The following is a 17,544-nucleotide window of genomic DNA, read 5'->3' as shown; positions in this document are numbered from 1 at the left end:
CATCACCAAACGACGCACGCAAGAGATCTTTCACGTATCTAGCAATATGGGGTGGAGCGCCATCCTGCATAATCATCGTACGTTCCAGCAAGTATTTATCAGCCAGGCTGGGCATCATGTGATTCTGTAACATATCGGCGTACCTCTCAGCCGTCATGGTAGCAGTTACGTTTTGCTGTCCAGCGCCATCTGTCGGACATTTTGTGAACCTTGTTTTTTTTTTTTGTTCTAATAAACCCCATGTCATTTCAAGCGTGTTTGTCAATTTTTACCTCTCTATCTACATTATTCCGTGGTTTATTAAGTTTTCAAATTTATACTGACTTTTTGATCACCCGGTATATTTGCAAAAAAATATGTATCCTGCGTCCATCTGAATGTAGCCCATGTCCGTCCAAACGTTTGTTACAATATCATGTAAAAATTTGAAATGAATCAGTGAAGAATTTTCGAGATTTTTGGCAACCATGTTAAACGTTATTGCCTTTAAATGGTAGTATAGATATAGCTCTTCGAAACGACACCGTGCAAATACTTTTCAGACATGGTTACTAACACAACAACGAAAGAACTGCGCGAGTCGGACTAATACAACACTCAAACAGACAAAAATGACGTTACGTTTTGACGACACCTCACGAACAAAATAACAACATCCTTCCGGACGCTGAATCGGCACATGGATAAATTCACCGCGATTTTCAAGACTCTCACAAAACGTTTCGTAACTCAGCCCATGACTGCCTTTCCTAACAAATGAGGAAATTGTGCAAGGGTAGTCGACATAGCTCTTCCTGAAAACAAGTGATAACTGCGTGCGCGGCTGTTACGCGGGATCTGCTTATCGGATCTCCGAACGCATATCCCTCACCGCAGCTTAACGCTGGATTATCGAGACAATGGCAAGTAATTCTTGTCTGGCACTGCTGGGTCCTTTGACTACCTCATCATGACAGAGCAGAAACAATCCTATTGCTCTTCATGTGTCAGTATTTATTTATCTGCTGTCATTATACAGCTCTATCTCGCAAAAAAGTGTTTCTCAAATCTCTGTTTCGCAAAACATGTCACGAGAAGCTATATACAGAGAGGTCCAAAAAAATGTATCCACTGCTTAAAAGTCCATAACTGGCAAACTAATTTACGGAGGTGTCTCATCTTTGGTAGTGTAATACACTACTGGCCATTAAAATTGCTACACCGCGAAGATGACGTGCAACAGACGCGAAATTTAACCGACGTCAATTAGTTTGCACGTTTTAAACAGTGCACACATTTGTTTGGACCCAAGTTGTAGGTTTATTTAGTTCACATCTCTAGACTAATCGGTAAATAAATGAATCATTGTAAACATACACTACGAACAGCTAAAACTGCTGCGTCATGTGACTGACCTATTTATTTATTTCGTGGCAAGAGCACGAATTATTCGACTAGGCCGGCCGCGGTGGTCTAGCGGTTCTGGCGCTGCAGTCCGGAACCGCGGGACTGCTACGGTCGCAGGTTCGAATCCTGCCTCGGGCATGGGTGTGTGTGATGTCCTTAGGTTAGTTAGGTTTAAGTAGTTCTAAGTTCTAGGGGACTTATGACCTAAGATGTTGAGTCCCATAGTGCTCAGAGCCATTTTTTATTCGACTAAGCGAGATCTATGCCCAGCTTTAGTGAGAATAAACTTGGTCACGTAACTAGATACGGCCACGATGTATCCTTACAAAATCCAAGAAGAAGTTACAAACGCGTCACAGCCAGTCGGACAAATTTGTTTTAATACTTCCTCAGAACTTTACCTGATTTGTTGTGGGTGCTATTTGAAGCACAATTAGTTGTCTTTTGGTTTATCAATAGAATTTCATAAAACCAAAACTATGTTTTCTAGCGTTATGCAATATACAGGCACTGCTGCCAACATAAAATTGTCAGTGCTTAGAATCTTATGGAAAATTCCGTATTGCGAAAATCTGTTCGCGGCATACATAGCTTTTAAAGAAGTTTAGTAATGTATACAGGTTGTTTCAAAAATACTTTTGCAAACTTTGGAAGCAGGTTCCTGACACCAAAACAAGAAAAAGAATTGTCTAGTAAACATGGGCTCTAAAATTTGTATATTCAGAGCTATGGGCATTGTTCAGTACATGAGACGCGTATCACTGTAGCGAAGATGAACAGATAGTCATAGCTCTTAACTTATGCATTTTAGAACACATGTTTACTGAACTTTTTTTTCTTATTTTGATCCATACTACGTACTCGCAAAATATGGAAAACAAAGGGATTGCAGTAGAAGAGTTGTATTTCACAGATCGAAGATGAAAAAGTGCTCAAAGCTCTTAAGGTATGGGTTTTAGAGCCCATGTTTGCTGGGCCATTTTTGTATTCTTTAGGTATAAAGGACCTGTCCTCAAAGTTTGCAAAAGTATTTTTATTTTTTCTCGTGTTTCCAGCCGCGTCAAGTTATTTATAATCCACGAGCTGCGAAAGCATGCATTCGCAAACCTTGTTTAATGCACTATGTACATTTTTTCAAGAAATAATCTAATATGAAATAATAACTACCCTAAGTTAATTACGGTCACCAATTTCGTTTAAGAAAGAAAAAAAAAAGAACTCTGTCACACTTCAGAGGAGAACTACTGCTTTGAAAGTTGAGTCTTGCTCGCCACGTGAACGTTCTGTAATGTCTTTATGGCGGATGATCACTTTGTTATTTGACAAAAGTAGTTACTCATTTAGTCTCCAGCAGATAAAAAACAAATATCATCTATTTACAGTTACAGGACGCGCATCAAACACGTTAATCATCGTAATTATTTTCATGATAATTTCATAATTAATTTTTGTAAAATGTCTTTTACAAGACCAAACAACTTACTCAAAGTTGTGAACTCTACTACAGACATATCAACATATTTTACGAGGTACACATTACCCTCTAGTATCATTTACAACATAAGAAAAATAAATAGTTAGATACTGTAATCTCTTCTAATTTCAGTGCTCTGTATTATTACAGATATGGAGGAGTTCGCATCTAACCCACATTAACAGGTATGACATTTTTATATTATTTATTTTTAGATGACATATTCGTACTGTTAGTGTCAGTGTGTAATATTCTTGTTGTATCGCAACTGCATCCGACGCTAAAAACGTTGTAAATACCGGGTGGTTATAATTAAGTTGACGGTGTGCCAAGTGATGCAGTGCGGGTTTGTATATGTTCAGTAATCGGTGTATTCTCAGCGCAGGCACCAGATAAAAATATGGCGCATAAGCACCAGAGTATGGTATTAGTGCAGGAAAAGGGGAGGAGCCATCAAACAAATGATGACGGTGGTTCCGGCACTTTTGTTGGGATATGGTCACAAGTTAAAAAATGTGTTGAATATGAATGAAATTAACACTCTGCAGCGGAGTGTGCGCTGATATGAAACTTCCTGGCACATTAAAACTGTGTGCTGGACCGAGACTCGACCTCGGGATCTTTGCCTTTGGCGGGCAAGTGCTCTAATAACTGAGCTACCCAAGCACGACTCACGACCTCTCCTTACACCTTTACTTCCGCCTGTATCTCGTCTCCTACCTTCCAGACTTCACAAAAGCTCTCCTGCGAACCTTGCAGAACTAGCACTCCTGGAAGAAAGGAAATTGCGGAGACATGGCTTAGATTCTCTGCCTCGTGATGACTGGGTGTTGTGTGATGTCCTTAGGTTAGTTAGGTTTAAGTAGTTCTAAGTTCTAGGGGACTAATGACCATAGATGTTCAGTCCCATAGTGCTCAGAGCCATTTGAACATGGCTTAGCCACAGACTGGTAGATGTTCGCAGAATGAAATTTTCGCTCTACAGCGGAGTGTGCGCTGATATCAAACTTCCTGATAGAGCACTTGCCCGCAAAAGGCAATGGTCCCGAAATCGAGTCTTGTGTTCCACATGGTCTTATGTCTGAGCAAAATGCTGCATCCCTAAAACGGCACGGTGGACAGTTGCTTCCAGCATATCCAGTATAATCAGAGTGGTTTGTAGTAGTATGCTATCCTTCAAATTAAGAAGAGTCCAGATACATTCCTGACAGACGTGATTTTTCATATATTCCTAGCAGCAGATGTCACATGGGTTTATGCGGAGGGATCTGGAAGCGACCCATGTCGAAATTGCCTAGAGATGATGCAGTCATTACCAAATGTTTCTCAAAGCAAGTTGTTCGTCTGACAAGCGACTTGTGGCGTCGCCTATCTTGCATGAAACCAGTGGTGAGCACACAGCTGCGTTCTTGCGAAGCTGGAATGACATATTGCACAAAGAGGTTCTTATATGGTCACTTAAGCTGAGTGCAGTGAATGTTCCTGCACAACAAGTGGCAGAGTAGAGCCCCATATGCGACAGTTCTGTGCATTCACAGTATGGTGCAGAGTAAGACGAGCCTCATTCATCCAAAGAATATTCTCCAGTCACATATCATCCATTTTCATGTTGCAAAAGAAAGAAGGGCAAAGTCACTGTGTCGTAGCGTATATGAGAGCTTCATTTGATGCACATTCCCAATCTTGTAGGGATACCTGTGTAAAACGTGCCACAAAATGTCTTGAACTGTTGACCAGAGGAGAAACAACTCCCGTGACACAAGTCGAACACTGGCTGCAGAACTCGAGGCATATGCAGCACATTCGGCTACAGCTACATCAACTTCATCAAAAACTGCCACGGGAATGGCCACCTCTCTCTCCCTGCTGCGCCACCTATTGCATTTCTTTTTCAAATTTTCTGATCGAATTCCTTAGCTCATTTATTGACATGGGACCTCATTGCAGCTGTTTCTGTTGACACTATTCTCGCAATGCAGAACTGATATTACTGTCGTTCTAATAAAACAACTTTACCAGCAGTGCACCGTCTTTCTTCTGAACAGCCATTGCTATTTGTGTGCAAAACTTCAACCTTCTTAACTCTTTACACCGACAGTCACTTCACAAAAGAAACCAACTCGCGTCGCCAAGCGACAAACCACATACTGACTTCAAAACAGGAAACGTTTCACACTCTGACGAATTACACCGCCATATTTTCACCTAAAGGGACTTTTATTTCTACTAGTGTGTCCACGAGCGCGTCGATTAATGAACGTACCTACGATGTTTCATTGTCATGCAATGTAAACAACCCGCACTGCAGCACACGGAACACCATCAGTTTAACTATAACCACCCGGTATTTCGGTTATAGTGTGCGAGACGTCAGACGGTTAAATGCATGTCCATCAACAAATGCAATACAGGCAAAGGAGAGACAAATGTGCTAGTATCGTCAAATTATCTTAAATAAGGTGCAGTGTAAAATAATAGCAACATTATTAAATAAAGTAATAACGGCGTTGATTCGTTATCCCCAAACTTATTCGTCAACCTGAGAAAAAAAGAAATAATGATAATGTAACGAACACAATCACAAACACAAACACACACGCACACGCACAAGCGTACACATACACATACACACGCACACGCACACACGCACACACACACACACACACACACACGGTGCTTTCAGTGGAAAAGAGAGTAATCGATACATCGTCGTTACATTGCTATGCAGCGTCTGCTAGAACACAGTCTCTCTCGCAGCCTTGTTCGGTAAATTCGACCACGCTCCAGTTCAAAGAAGTCCATCTCCTTACCTGAACAGATATGGTGTAAGTGGAAAGTTGAGGTGGTAAATACATCCTTTTTTATGGATTTATCATCAGGAAAGTGAGGGAGAAAAGTTGCATATAAAAAAAAGATGTCGTCGTCGAAGCTGTCTGCCATACAGGACCTGAGTTCGATTCCCAGTTCTGGGACAAAAAGAAAGGGCCAGCGAGGCTGATTGCCATGACTGGCTCAGTATATTTGCAATGTCAAGAAACCCAACAACGGCTGGGTGAGTGATGTACTGATCACATGTCCCTCCACACCGTTTCGAATGACGTCATTGGTAAAGGAAGACACGGCAGTCTATCGGATCCGACAGACCCGTCTATGACCAGAACGTGGAGTTTTATCTCCGTTACCTACACTATCAATAAATGTTGTCACAGTGATAAAGTGTCAGCAGATTGCCAGACAGAGGTGTTGGTTAATGCTTCATTGTTGTGTGACGCAGGGCATTCGCTTGAAGACGTGTACCGTGTGATAGCGTTCCACTTGTAAGAACACTGAAGTGAACGGTATCACTTCGTCCTCTCTTTTATTCTTGAAATTTTCCCCGCGTACTAGATAGGGTGAGTCAGGGGGAGAGGTACATGCTTTGTGCAGGAGGTGGTAGTATTCGTGATTCTGAACAAAAAATTTCGTATCGACGTACATCCCGTTTCGAATGGTTTCCGAGATGGAGTACATGTAATGTATATTGTTATTTATTATCAGTATTATTCATCCATTGTCGTTATTTACAATCTGCTACCGTAGCGTAGAGGAATTGGAGACGAATAATTTGACGTCGGACACTTGTGGTCCACCATGTCGGGAAACAACTACAAATTGGCCTACAAAAACTATCTAACCTCCAGGACATTCGAGACAGACGAGATTTTCAGTGTTATCTCGTTCTCTTCGCACAAACTATTAGCCCTAGACAAAACATGAATAGGGCTGATTTTAAGTAATTTAACGTTGTTTAATTTTGTTCTGTGTCATATTTTCGCTAGAGGCTGCAGTTTTTTAGTTACTCAAAAAAGAAAACAAGCTGCAAGACTGACATTAAAGGTGTTCTATCTCGGAAACAATTCGGAATAAAGCATATGGCCAATTGAAGTTTTTTGCTCAGTATCACCAATACTGTCACCCCTCAAAGCATGTACTTTTCCTCCAAACTCGCCCTGTATATTAGATGAGATTTCATCATTGCAACCGGATGACATCAACATTTTGCCACGATATTTCGGCTGACAACCATACGGTCATCATCAGACGAGTATTTCGCACTGACAAAATATTATAAAATAATCCGAAAATGTGGTGTAATGTCTCAATCAACGCATCTAATTCGTGAAATACTTCCAGCCACATTATCTATAGTGAAATTTATGGGACGATTCCTCAGTCCTTCGAAATAAACACAGGTGTAGGCCAGGTGATGGAATATCTCCAATTATTTCTGCGTTCCATGAAAAACTGCATGAATATTGGATTTCATCAAACATATTGGGAAGAGGAAACATGAAACTCAAACTCAGATGACTTTGCTATACTTTCTGGAAATATGAAATATCAGTTGGACCGGCATAAGAATTCCTCAAAAAAAAAAAAAAAAAAAATTAAAAATTCACAAAAATTTCTGATAACAGATATTTGCCTAATAGAGATGATTAGAAAATTTAAACGTTATGGAAAGACAATCCGAGCAAATGGTGTGGAACTGCTAGAGGACAGAAGATACAATGGGCAGGTCACGTCTAAAGACTTTTTTTCAATAACAATTGCGGCTCTAGATTGCAAAACTAATACAGTAATGAAGCCAGAATATCTATATGCAAGCAATGCCTATCATTAAATTATAATTTAGATAAATTTGAAATATTAAATAGGTGATTCATTAGGAAAGTTTTGGATCCGCGGAAAACTATGAAACACAGAAAGCTAGAATTTTTTCTTCATTGTTAATTTTATCCCCCTCGCTCCAGTTGGGGGTAGGGAGTGCTGTCGGCGGTGCAATATCCGCTCTGCAGCCAAGAGCATTAAAAAAAAAATACAGTATAACAATGATTACTTAAAGAACATGAGAACTGATTTAAAATTTTAAATTAAAGAATGAAAGACGAACATACAAAAAATGAAAATATACATTTAAAACACGTTGCAGAATGGTGAAAATCTTATATGAAAAAACCTTGAGGCACTGCACTTTCACTTAAAGTCAGCAGGACCTGCACCAGGGGAAAAGTATTTCGGAGGACAAACTCTGTTCCATAGGGCTTATGGGTGGGGAAAACTATGGAGATAAGGTATGTATTGGGGTGGATAGTGGGAAGGCAGGAGGTGGGAAAGATAGAGGTTGGAGAGGGGCTTGGTGTGTGGGTAGAGTAGTGGTAAGAAGAGAAAAGGGATAGGGATGGAAAGGGATAGGGAGAGAGGAGCCCTGATGTGAAGTGGGATATGTGGGGTAGAGCTAAGGCTGGTAGAAGGGATAAATGTCGGCGTGTATCTCATTCTCTGGGAGAGGGAGTGCCAGAAAATATCAGCTCTGTGTAGAGCCGTGTGGGATGTATTTCGTGCATTGTCGGAAATGTAGTGCGGTTTTAATTCGCCATAGTCACAAATTATCCTCATCTTATTAAGTGCTCTTTGGTTATCACCAGTCGCGAACTGAGACTCCTTGTCTCGCATAACTTCTCCGCACCCTCTATTAGCTCATATTTTTACTTTGATGTTTTGGGTTTGGTGGTGTTTTCACTGATAGTGATTAGAACACTCTTTCTATATTTCAGTCGCTGTTCTGCTGTCGGTGTCCGCTATACTGTGATACTGTTCCCATCGGTATACGTTCGTGACGTGGTGCGTATTTCGAGCAACAGTTCACCTGGATGACGGTGTATCTGGACACTATCATATCTGGACACGACCATGGATTTGATTAATAAGAAACGCGATTCACCCGACTAGCCGACACGTTTCCATTGATCCTTGGTCCAGTCTCGATGAACCTGTGTCAAAGGCAATCACAAGTGAAGCTTTCGTTTGGTCGATATTGGAACATCTAGGGGTCATCTGCTGCGGAACTTCATGGTCAACGATATCAACTGAATAGAGTGTGTCGAAACACTTATACGTGCTCCAGCATTGAAACACTTAGGTCAGACCTTGCACCGATTGTCTGTTCAAATTTACAGAACAGTCAAGCCTCCGACCTCCACAATTTGTACGTCCAACACGTTGTCCCCTACTTTTTTTTCATCTTCTTTCAACCACTTTCCATAGATGCTCGCGACAATAGCACACAAATGGCAGACCATCTTCACAGTAACAGAGACGCTCGTTCTCGGGTGCAGGGCCATAGAAATCTGCGCTTTGTCAAAGTCATTATGTCAGTACATTGCCGCATGTAAGGTGTCAGGCAAATCCAACACCTTCCATGAAAACCCTGACATGATAGTAAATCCGGCAGTATGTCACATAGCTCCGAATAAATCCCGACATTAAATTAACCACCAAAGTAATACGATCAACGAGTGAGCAAATGGAATACCACATACTGACACAAGAACACCTAAATGCATGTCATACCTTCCCACCGTGAAACAGACGCAGTTCCGAGGGGAGAAAAGAGAACAGAAGCCGAGAGCACAACTGTATTAAGCTAGAAGGCCCTACGGTAAGGGACGGACACCCACGTCGCCGCCCGACCTCCAAGACCACCCCCTCCCCTCCGCCGCACCATGTTAAAAGATAGAGCCCTCCAGAAGAACAGTATAGATCTTACGATAACACTAAAAGGGCCACACCAGCTGCAAGTTTTAGCGTGAGACTATACGCATCTCTGTTACGTTGCAAACGTTAAAAACATTGTCCCACCACGAAAGGTATAACGTTTCTCATTGGATAGACAGAATTTTTGTAGGCGGAGCTTAAGGTTAACATTGAGACCCTGATTGGTCAGTTGAAAACGCAGCCAGGTAGCTTTTCTTAAACCAACTTCGGTAAATAGTAGTAAAGGGAACTTAGACTCAAATGGTTCAAATGGCTCTGAGTTGTATGGGACTTAACATCTTAGGTCATCAGTCCCCTAGAACTTAGAACTACTTAAACCTAACTAACCTAAGGACATCACACACAGCCATGCCCGAAGCAGGATTCGAACCTGCGACCGTAGCAGTCGCGCGGTTCCGGACTGACGCGCCTAGAACCGCATGGCCACCACGGCCGGCAGGGAAGTTAGAGAGAGTTGCTTCCGAGACGGCGAGGTGTGTGGAGCTGCGCCGCCCGCCGCCCCCTGACGCTGCTTAATCACCGACAAGGTAATGAATGCACGCGATAAGGCTTCACTCAGAACTGCAGAGAGTCTCATCTGTTACATCCTATTTTTGCGTAATCCTAGTGTCGATCGTCAATTAAAGCTCATGGTATTCACATTTGCTTCTTGAAGTTAAAATCTGAAACGCGATGATTTTTCTGTTATATAATTATTGAGAAGCCACATCAGCCACTGTAATTTACGACAAGTTAAATAAGTAATTAAAGATAATTGAGGGCTACTGTAGACGATTTTAATAGTTTTCTCTTTTGTGAAATTTAATTTAAACGTAGATTATAGATGTGATAAGGCATAGGTCATCCTTCGATCCATTATAGAACTTGGAAACCCATTCAGGGAATATTCGTTTTTGTTGAACGCAGTTGGTTTTTATCATCCTGTATTAAAATATTTCCTTTTATCAATAGTGCAATTTATAAACAATGTTTTGTGAGTAGAATAAAAATTCCAATGATAAACTTAACTGCTTTTTCGACGTTATTTCACCAGATAACTAATAGGAAAGCCTTGAACCCCTTCCACTAAATTTAGTTAGTATTAAGATTCTTTTACAGGGAGTGCAGTGGAGCTGACGCTGAAATCATTAAGTATTTGGTTATATCATCGCTAGTCTCACTGAACTCTTCTGAACTCTACATGTCATGTGTGGTCTGGCGTCTCCTTACCAGCAACAGGTCCCAGGTTCAAACTAGTCAATTTCCTAAAAAACACGATCAGAGCGTCGTTGCGCGAAAGTGGTAGGGAGACAAGGACTTCGAACAAACAGACACCACACAGAATGTTAGACCCTTTCGGGTTTGCATCCTCGCTAGAACGATTCTCTCCATTCATCTGTGCCCTACTTATGCATCAGGTGGTTATAATTCAAATGCAGCTACTTACGGAGGTCCAGTGTAGGCTGTAACTGATGTATGGCACCGAAGCTTGGTAGATATAATAATGCGTTAATGTGGAACCGATTTACACAGGAAAAGATTAGTTACTATTTTAGTCACCAAGAGCAAATCTGGCGTAGTACAGAAACTCATCGACATCCCTGGTGTTCATATCAAATAAAATGTGTAAGTGATGGTTAATATTATAATCGACAATAATCCTTTCTCACTTTTTTACGTCCCGTCCCTAATCTATTACATATGAAAACATTTCTATTCGTCTTTCTCGCATTCATAGCGCCAGATTTGCACCTGGTGGCCAAAAATGGGAACTAATTTTTTTCCGAGCGTAAATCTGTTCTGCATTAACATATTACAATATCTACTAACTTTCGCTGCCATGCGAAAATTACAGCCCGCAATGGATCTCTTTGAGTAGCTGCACTTTAATTATAACCACCCGATACATTCCTTACCATGTCACCCGTCCAGAACGCCTTAGAAGAAATTCAGTCTGCGGTTGACAGTGGTCATTGTGTTGCATTATAAAGGCTGTCCCATAAGGAATGGCCAATATGCAGGGATATGGAAGGAACATCCAGTGTACTTGGGCTCTAAAATGCGTACCGTAAGAGTTATGAGCACTTCTTCATTTTCGATCCTATGAAATAAATCTCTTTTACTGGAAGCTCTTTGCTTTCCAGTTTTCGGAGGAGGTAGTATGGACCAAAACAAGTATAAAATTGTCTGGTAGATATGGGCTCTAAAATGCATACCTTAAGAGCTAAGAGCACTTATTCAGTAGAAGAGATGTGTTTTGCAGTGTGGAAAATGAACAAGGGCTATTATTGTGTAGCTCTTACCGTATGAATCTTAAAGATCATGTTTACTGGGCATTTTTTCTTGTTTTGGTCCATACTACCACCTCTCAGAAATATCGAAAGCAAAGAGTTTGCAGTAGAAGAGATTTGTTTCACAATATCGTCGTGCTGATAACTCTCAAGGTGTCCACTTTAGACCCCATGTTTATCACACTCTTTGGCTTCTAATGATCATCCCTGTCAATCCCTCAATATTGACGATTCCTTCAGGGAAGATTAAGTCATCGAATCAGGTCTTACCAGAGGCTTCTGTATTATTGCCTGGCATGTTTTACGAGTTCATGTGCGTCACCGACTTTATACTAATTTTTGCAGGACTCTCATAACTTAGTTGACAAGTTATCTCACCTCATGCGTCTGCAATCAGTCATACGTTAATTCAGAAAACAAGCCAGGGAAGATCTTTTGCTTGTTTTGCATTGAAGAACTATTCATCATTCCATCGGCTCAGTAAAGTGTCGAATGAAAGTGTTTTCTCGTTACTGTCATTTCATACGCCTCGTTGAATGAGCGGTCAGCAATGCATGTGACATCCGCTCGTTAATCATACAACATATGTACATAATAAAAAGAGCTGATGTTAAATTATGAAATGACTAAAATTCACATATTAAAAATTAAAACAGTTATGTCTTTGTGATTTAAAAAGTTAGCTAATGAATTTAGATGCCTCATTTTTAATAAAAAGTATTTTATCTGCATCGACAAAGGGAGGGTCTGACATGTGGTTCATCGATTTGGATAAAGTTTTGCAAGGACGATCTGAATTGAAAATAAAGACACACGTCTTTCGGCTTCTTGATAAGACGCTGCCTAAATCGAAGTCGAACTCGATGACGGAAAATCGTAATTTTTAATGCTATATATCGAAAGATAGTTTCAAAACAAACATTTCTAATTAATATAATATGGGGTCCAAAGTTAATAATGTTAAAGTTATCAACATTTTGGTGTTTTCATGCTGAAGCTTGGATAGCCATCGTTCCGCGCATTTAGCACATCAAGGTCGAGGTGGTAGCTCCGCCTGTTCGGTCAGAGGACTGGCTGCCCTCTGTAAAGAAAATAAATAAATATGTAAATAAATAAAAAGGAAAAAGAGTGAATGTTTAAGGAAGAACTTGAAGAAGTGTCATGTGACATCTGTCCAGACCAAATTCCGAGAAAAATGATGAACAAAGCGGAATTGGTACGTGGTGCCTTCGGCGCCAGTCGCTTCTCTGTATACATTTAAGATCTCTGCGATAGACTCAATATAACGTGGCCGCGGTTTTCCTCTTTGGTTGCTTTTCGGCTAGTTAAGTGCGCGTCTTTGGGGGAGAGGGCTGGTTTTGGTCGGTTGGTTGGCGCTCCGGTGTGCAGTCTGGTTGTCGGCGGTAGCTCTTTGCGCATGCTCTGCCTCTTTCTGTCACGTGGGCAGTGGGGCTGCCGACGGAGACGTGCGTGCGGTCGGGAGTGTGTACTGCGTGTAGTGAGAGGGCGATGATCTCGTCTGTGCTGCTACACGATATGAACACGTGGAAATGGCTTTGGAGTGTATCAGCCTGCAACCGGATACGCTACAGAATCAAACGTTAATGGCTCTCCCAGTGTTTGGACGCCCATGTTATCTGTTTCCTGTTGACCACTGGTGCACAACTTATTGAACAGTGGTTTGCCTGTTTTGGACGCACTTGAGATACTGGCAAGGAGTGCATATCTAAGTGGGTGCCTGTGCTTTTCGAAATGACAACAGCAGAATAAAACAGAGTATGTGTTCTAGTTTCTGCACTTTCTGCAGTGTCCTCATGGTGAATGTTTAGGTGTGGTGGTTCCTTTGCAAAGGCAGTGCAAACTGTTGTTGTCGGCAGTGAGTGCAAGAGATTTAATTTGACTGCAAAGAGTGATTGTATTCTTATTTTGAAAATTTTCTAACGTTTTAAGGATTGTGTTGCTCTGTATACTGTCCAGTTGCTGCTTGATTTTATGTTATTGCTTCAGTGGTATAATCAGCGGTGCTCGTCGTCCGTTGTAGCTGGTCGTTTAACTGGGGGACGACGTCTTGGCGGCGACCAGTTTGAATTCTAACCGAAAGCGCGGTCACTGTGTTTATCGGCAGATTACAGTTCTCCGGCGAACTGGAGTTTTTTTTTTTTGTTGTTGTTACTTGTTCCTGGTGACGTCGAGGCGTCCGTCTTTCTTTCTTCACCGTTCCTTTCAGTTTTCATTCAGGCTCGATCTGAGTTGTAGTTGTAGTTTCCGCGGACCTCTGATGTGCCATTACTTATCACTGAAATTTTGTAATACCTGAAAGATGCCTTTCATTGTACTGTGTTCTTAATATCTTATTCAGAAAGAGAAATTGTGAGTTGTTTCTGTTGTCATATCGTAAAAGGTTTCCTGTTCAAGTGGGAGTTTTTCTCAGTGAACTATTTATTGTTTGTATGGTTCTTAATATTTATGTAAAGAAGGTTTTAAAACTATTTATTGTTTGGGGTGAGGGTTGACGCCCGTAGACATTATTCAGTTTAGTAATGTTTCAAATTCTAGGGCAATTATGTATATTATTCTTGTGTAACAGCAGTTTGCGGTTGTCATGCAATTGTTAAATGAGATCTGTTGGAAATTACAAGCCGGGGTTTGAATGGTAAGTATTGCCTTGCCTTTATTGAGTTGAAGTATCCGTGAGCGTCTGTCCCACCTGAAATGTTACCACTCTCATTATTACGTCAGATAGGTAATGCACGTAGTCAGTTCGTCGTATTCATGATTTCCTCTTCAAAGTAACATACCGTACTTATTATTTAACACAAAATGACATTAAAAATTTAATGCAGACCAAGCAAAGATTTTGTGACTGACGGAAACTAACAGTCATTCCTGATTAGGCATACAGAGAGTGATATACCTCGATTTTAGACAGTATCAATTAGCAAATACTACCTTTAAAGTACATAACGCAAACATTTGTAACGGACGCGAATTCCTACCCAGCACCTATTGTCCCTGTTAACGAACTACGAGAGATGTTAAATATTGCTTCTTAACAAGCAACTTACTTGAAATGCAGTGAGGTAAACCTTTGTGTTGGAGAGGGATTCGAACCCAGAACCTAATAACATAGATATCGAAGCACAATCAACTATGACATATCGCATGTTCTCGGCAGTAACTAGATGTTTTAACTGAAATTACGAGACGAAAGATTAATTTTTTCCTTCCCAAGACTCCAACCCAACACCTATCGCTGTTATATTCTAGAGAAAACGAACGTTAAATATGGGTTTGTTGCACCAGCAGCGACATGTGAACATGTTTGAACTAGAAATAATATGACGAAGAGTTCAGTGCTGACTGGGAATAGAGCCCTACACATATCGTTGTTGACTACACACAAAGATACGTCAGCTACCGAATTTTTCTCCACCGGCAGCTCGGAATAACATCTTGAACTTACAGTGATCTCGCAAATAGTTCTGTGTCTCACTGGGAGTCAAAAACGTCAAATATCGTTAGTGTTGACAACGAATGAAAATACATAGAAAATCGAAATTATTATCCACCAGCAGATAGGTGTTCTTATGCTAGATCTTGATAATACACAATGAAATCTATAGTGCAGGGCCAGGATTCGAACCCCTTTACGCGCAATATGTGGAGATGTTGAGGAATCTGCAGTTTTGAACAAACAACAAATGGTAGCCGAGCTGTATTGTCACGAAGGGATCAAATTACGCGTTAAGGGCGGTCTGAGTTTCATTCCCAGTTCAGAACCAATTTTATCGAAATATAGAAGCTCAGATACAAGATGGAATAAGTGTCCTGTGATCCTACATAGCATTTGTTTCGTCACTAGAAATGAATAAGTAGTATAAGAAAGGTTACTGGTGACAGAGTTTCTACATGTCGCCACTCCAGACTTTATTGTACTGACTTGGCAGAAAATCCTAAGAAATTTTGGTCTTATGTCAAAGCGGTAGGTGGCTCAAAACAAAATGTCCAGACACTCTGTGACCAAAATGGTACTGAAACAGAGGATGACAGACTAAAGGCCGAAATACTAAATGTCTTTTTCCAAAGCTGTTTCACAGAGGAAGACTGCACTGCAGTTTCTTCTCTAGATTGTCGCACAGATGACAAAATGGTAGATATCGAAATAGACGACAGAGGGATAGAGAAACAATTAAAATCGCTCAAAAGAGGAAAGGCCGCTGGACTGATGGGATACCAGTTCGATTTTACACAGAGTACGCGAAGGAACTTGCCCCTCTTCTTGCAGCGGTGTACCGTAGGTCTCTAGAAGAGCGTAGCGTTCCAAAGGATTGGAAAAGGGCACAGGTCATCCCCGTTTTCAAGAAGAGACGTCGAACAGATGTGCAGAACTATAGACCTATATCTCTAACGTCGATCAGTTGTAGAATTTTGGAACACGTATTACGTTCAATGACTTTTCTGGAGACTAGAAATCTACTCTGTAGGAATCAGCATGGGTTTCGAAAAAAGATGGTCGTCTGAGACCCAGCTCGCGCTATTCGTCCACGAGACTCAAAGAGCCATAGACACGGGTTCACAGGTAGATGCCGTGTTTCTTGACTTCCGCAAGGCGTTCGATACAGTTCCCCACAGTCGTTTAATGAACAAAGTAAGAGCATATGGACTATTAGACCAATTGTGTGATGGATTGAAGAATTCCTAGATAACAGAACGCGGCATATCATTCTCAATGGAGAGAAGTCTTACGAAGTAAGAGTGATTTCAGGTGTGCCTCAGGGAAGTGTCATAGGACCGTTGCTATTCACAATATACATAAATGACCTTGTGGATGACATCGGAAGTTCACTGAGGATTTTGCAGATGATGCTGTGGTGTATCGAGAGGTTGTAACAATGGAAAATTGTACTGAAGTGCAGGACGATGTGCAGCGAATAGACGCATGGTGCAGGGAATGGCAATTGAATCTCAATGTAGACAAGTGTAATGTGCTGAGAATACATAGAAAGATAGTTCCCTTATCATTTAACTACAAAATAGCACATCAGCAACTGGAAGCAGTTAATTCCATAAATTATCTGGGAGTACGCATTAGGAGTGATTTAAAATGGAATGATCATATAAAGTTGATCGTCGGTAAAGCAGATGCCAGACTGAGATTCATTGGAAGAATCCTAAGGAAATGCAAACAAAGGAAGTAGGTTACAGTACGCTAGTTCGCCCACTGCTTGAATACTGCTCAACGGTGTGGGATCCGTACCAGATTGGATAGACACCACAGACAGCAGGACAAATGCAGAACACGAAACGCCCCTAATGGTCAAGCAAGAATCATCTTTGACTGAGGAAACTGTAAGCATATAAATCATGCCTGCAGCAGGAACACCAGATCTTGCTGCATTTCAAAAACTTATATCGCAGTTTAGCATTACCTTAAGCAATGCATTAGGAACCAAGCTCGAGGATCAGAGGATGAGGATCGAGACCCAACACGGCAAGTTAACTAAGCAAATTGAGGACATCTAGGTGCAAAATACGATAACTGATGGCTAAATTGCAGGAACAGGTAAGAGCTGGTCTAAATAAGTACTGATTTAGAAATGACCTGACTATGCCACGAAGAGGTGAACAACAAAATCGGGAATATTAGTTCATCATATTACGAGAGTTGAGTGACAGGAAAAATGCCAATGGTTCACCCAGAGCAGGTACGTGAGGTTGTCGGTGAAGTTATGAAAGTACAAAAAGGAAAGGTACAGAATATACAGGTGCAACATGGCGAGGTTTTGCAGCAACGAGGTGAGATAATAGGTGACATGT

The sequence above is a fragment of the Schistocerca serialis genome, chromosome 7, assembly GCF_023864345.2.
Source record: "Schistocerca serialis cubense isolate TAMUIC-IGC-003099 chromosome 7, iqSchSeri2.2, whole genome shotgun sequence".
NCBI lineage: Eukaryota > Metazoa > Arthropoda > Insecta > Orthoptera > Acrididae > Schistocerca > Schistocerca serialis.
Note: the sequence above shows the minus strand (reverse complement) of the source record.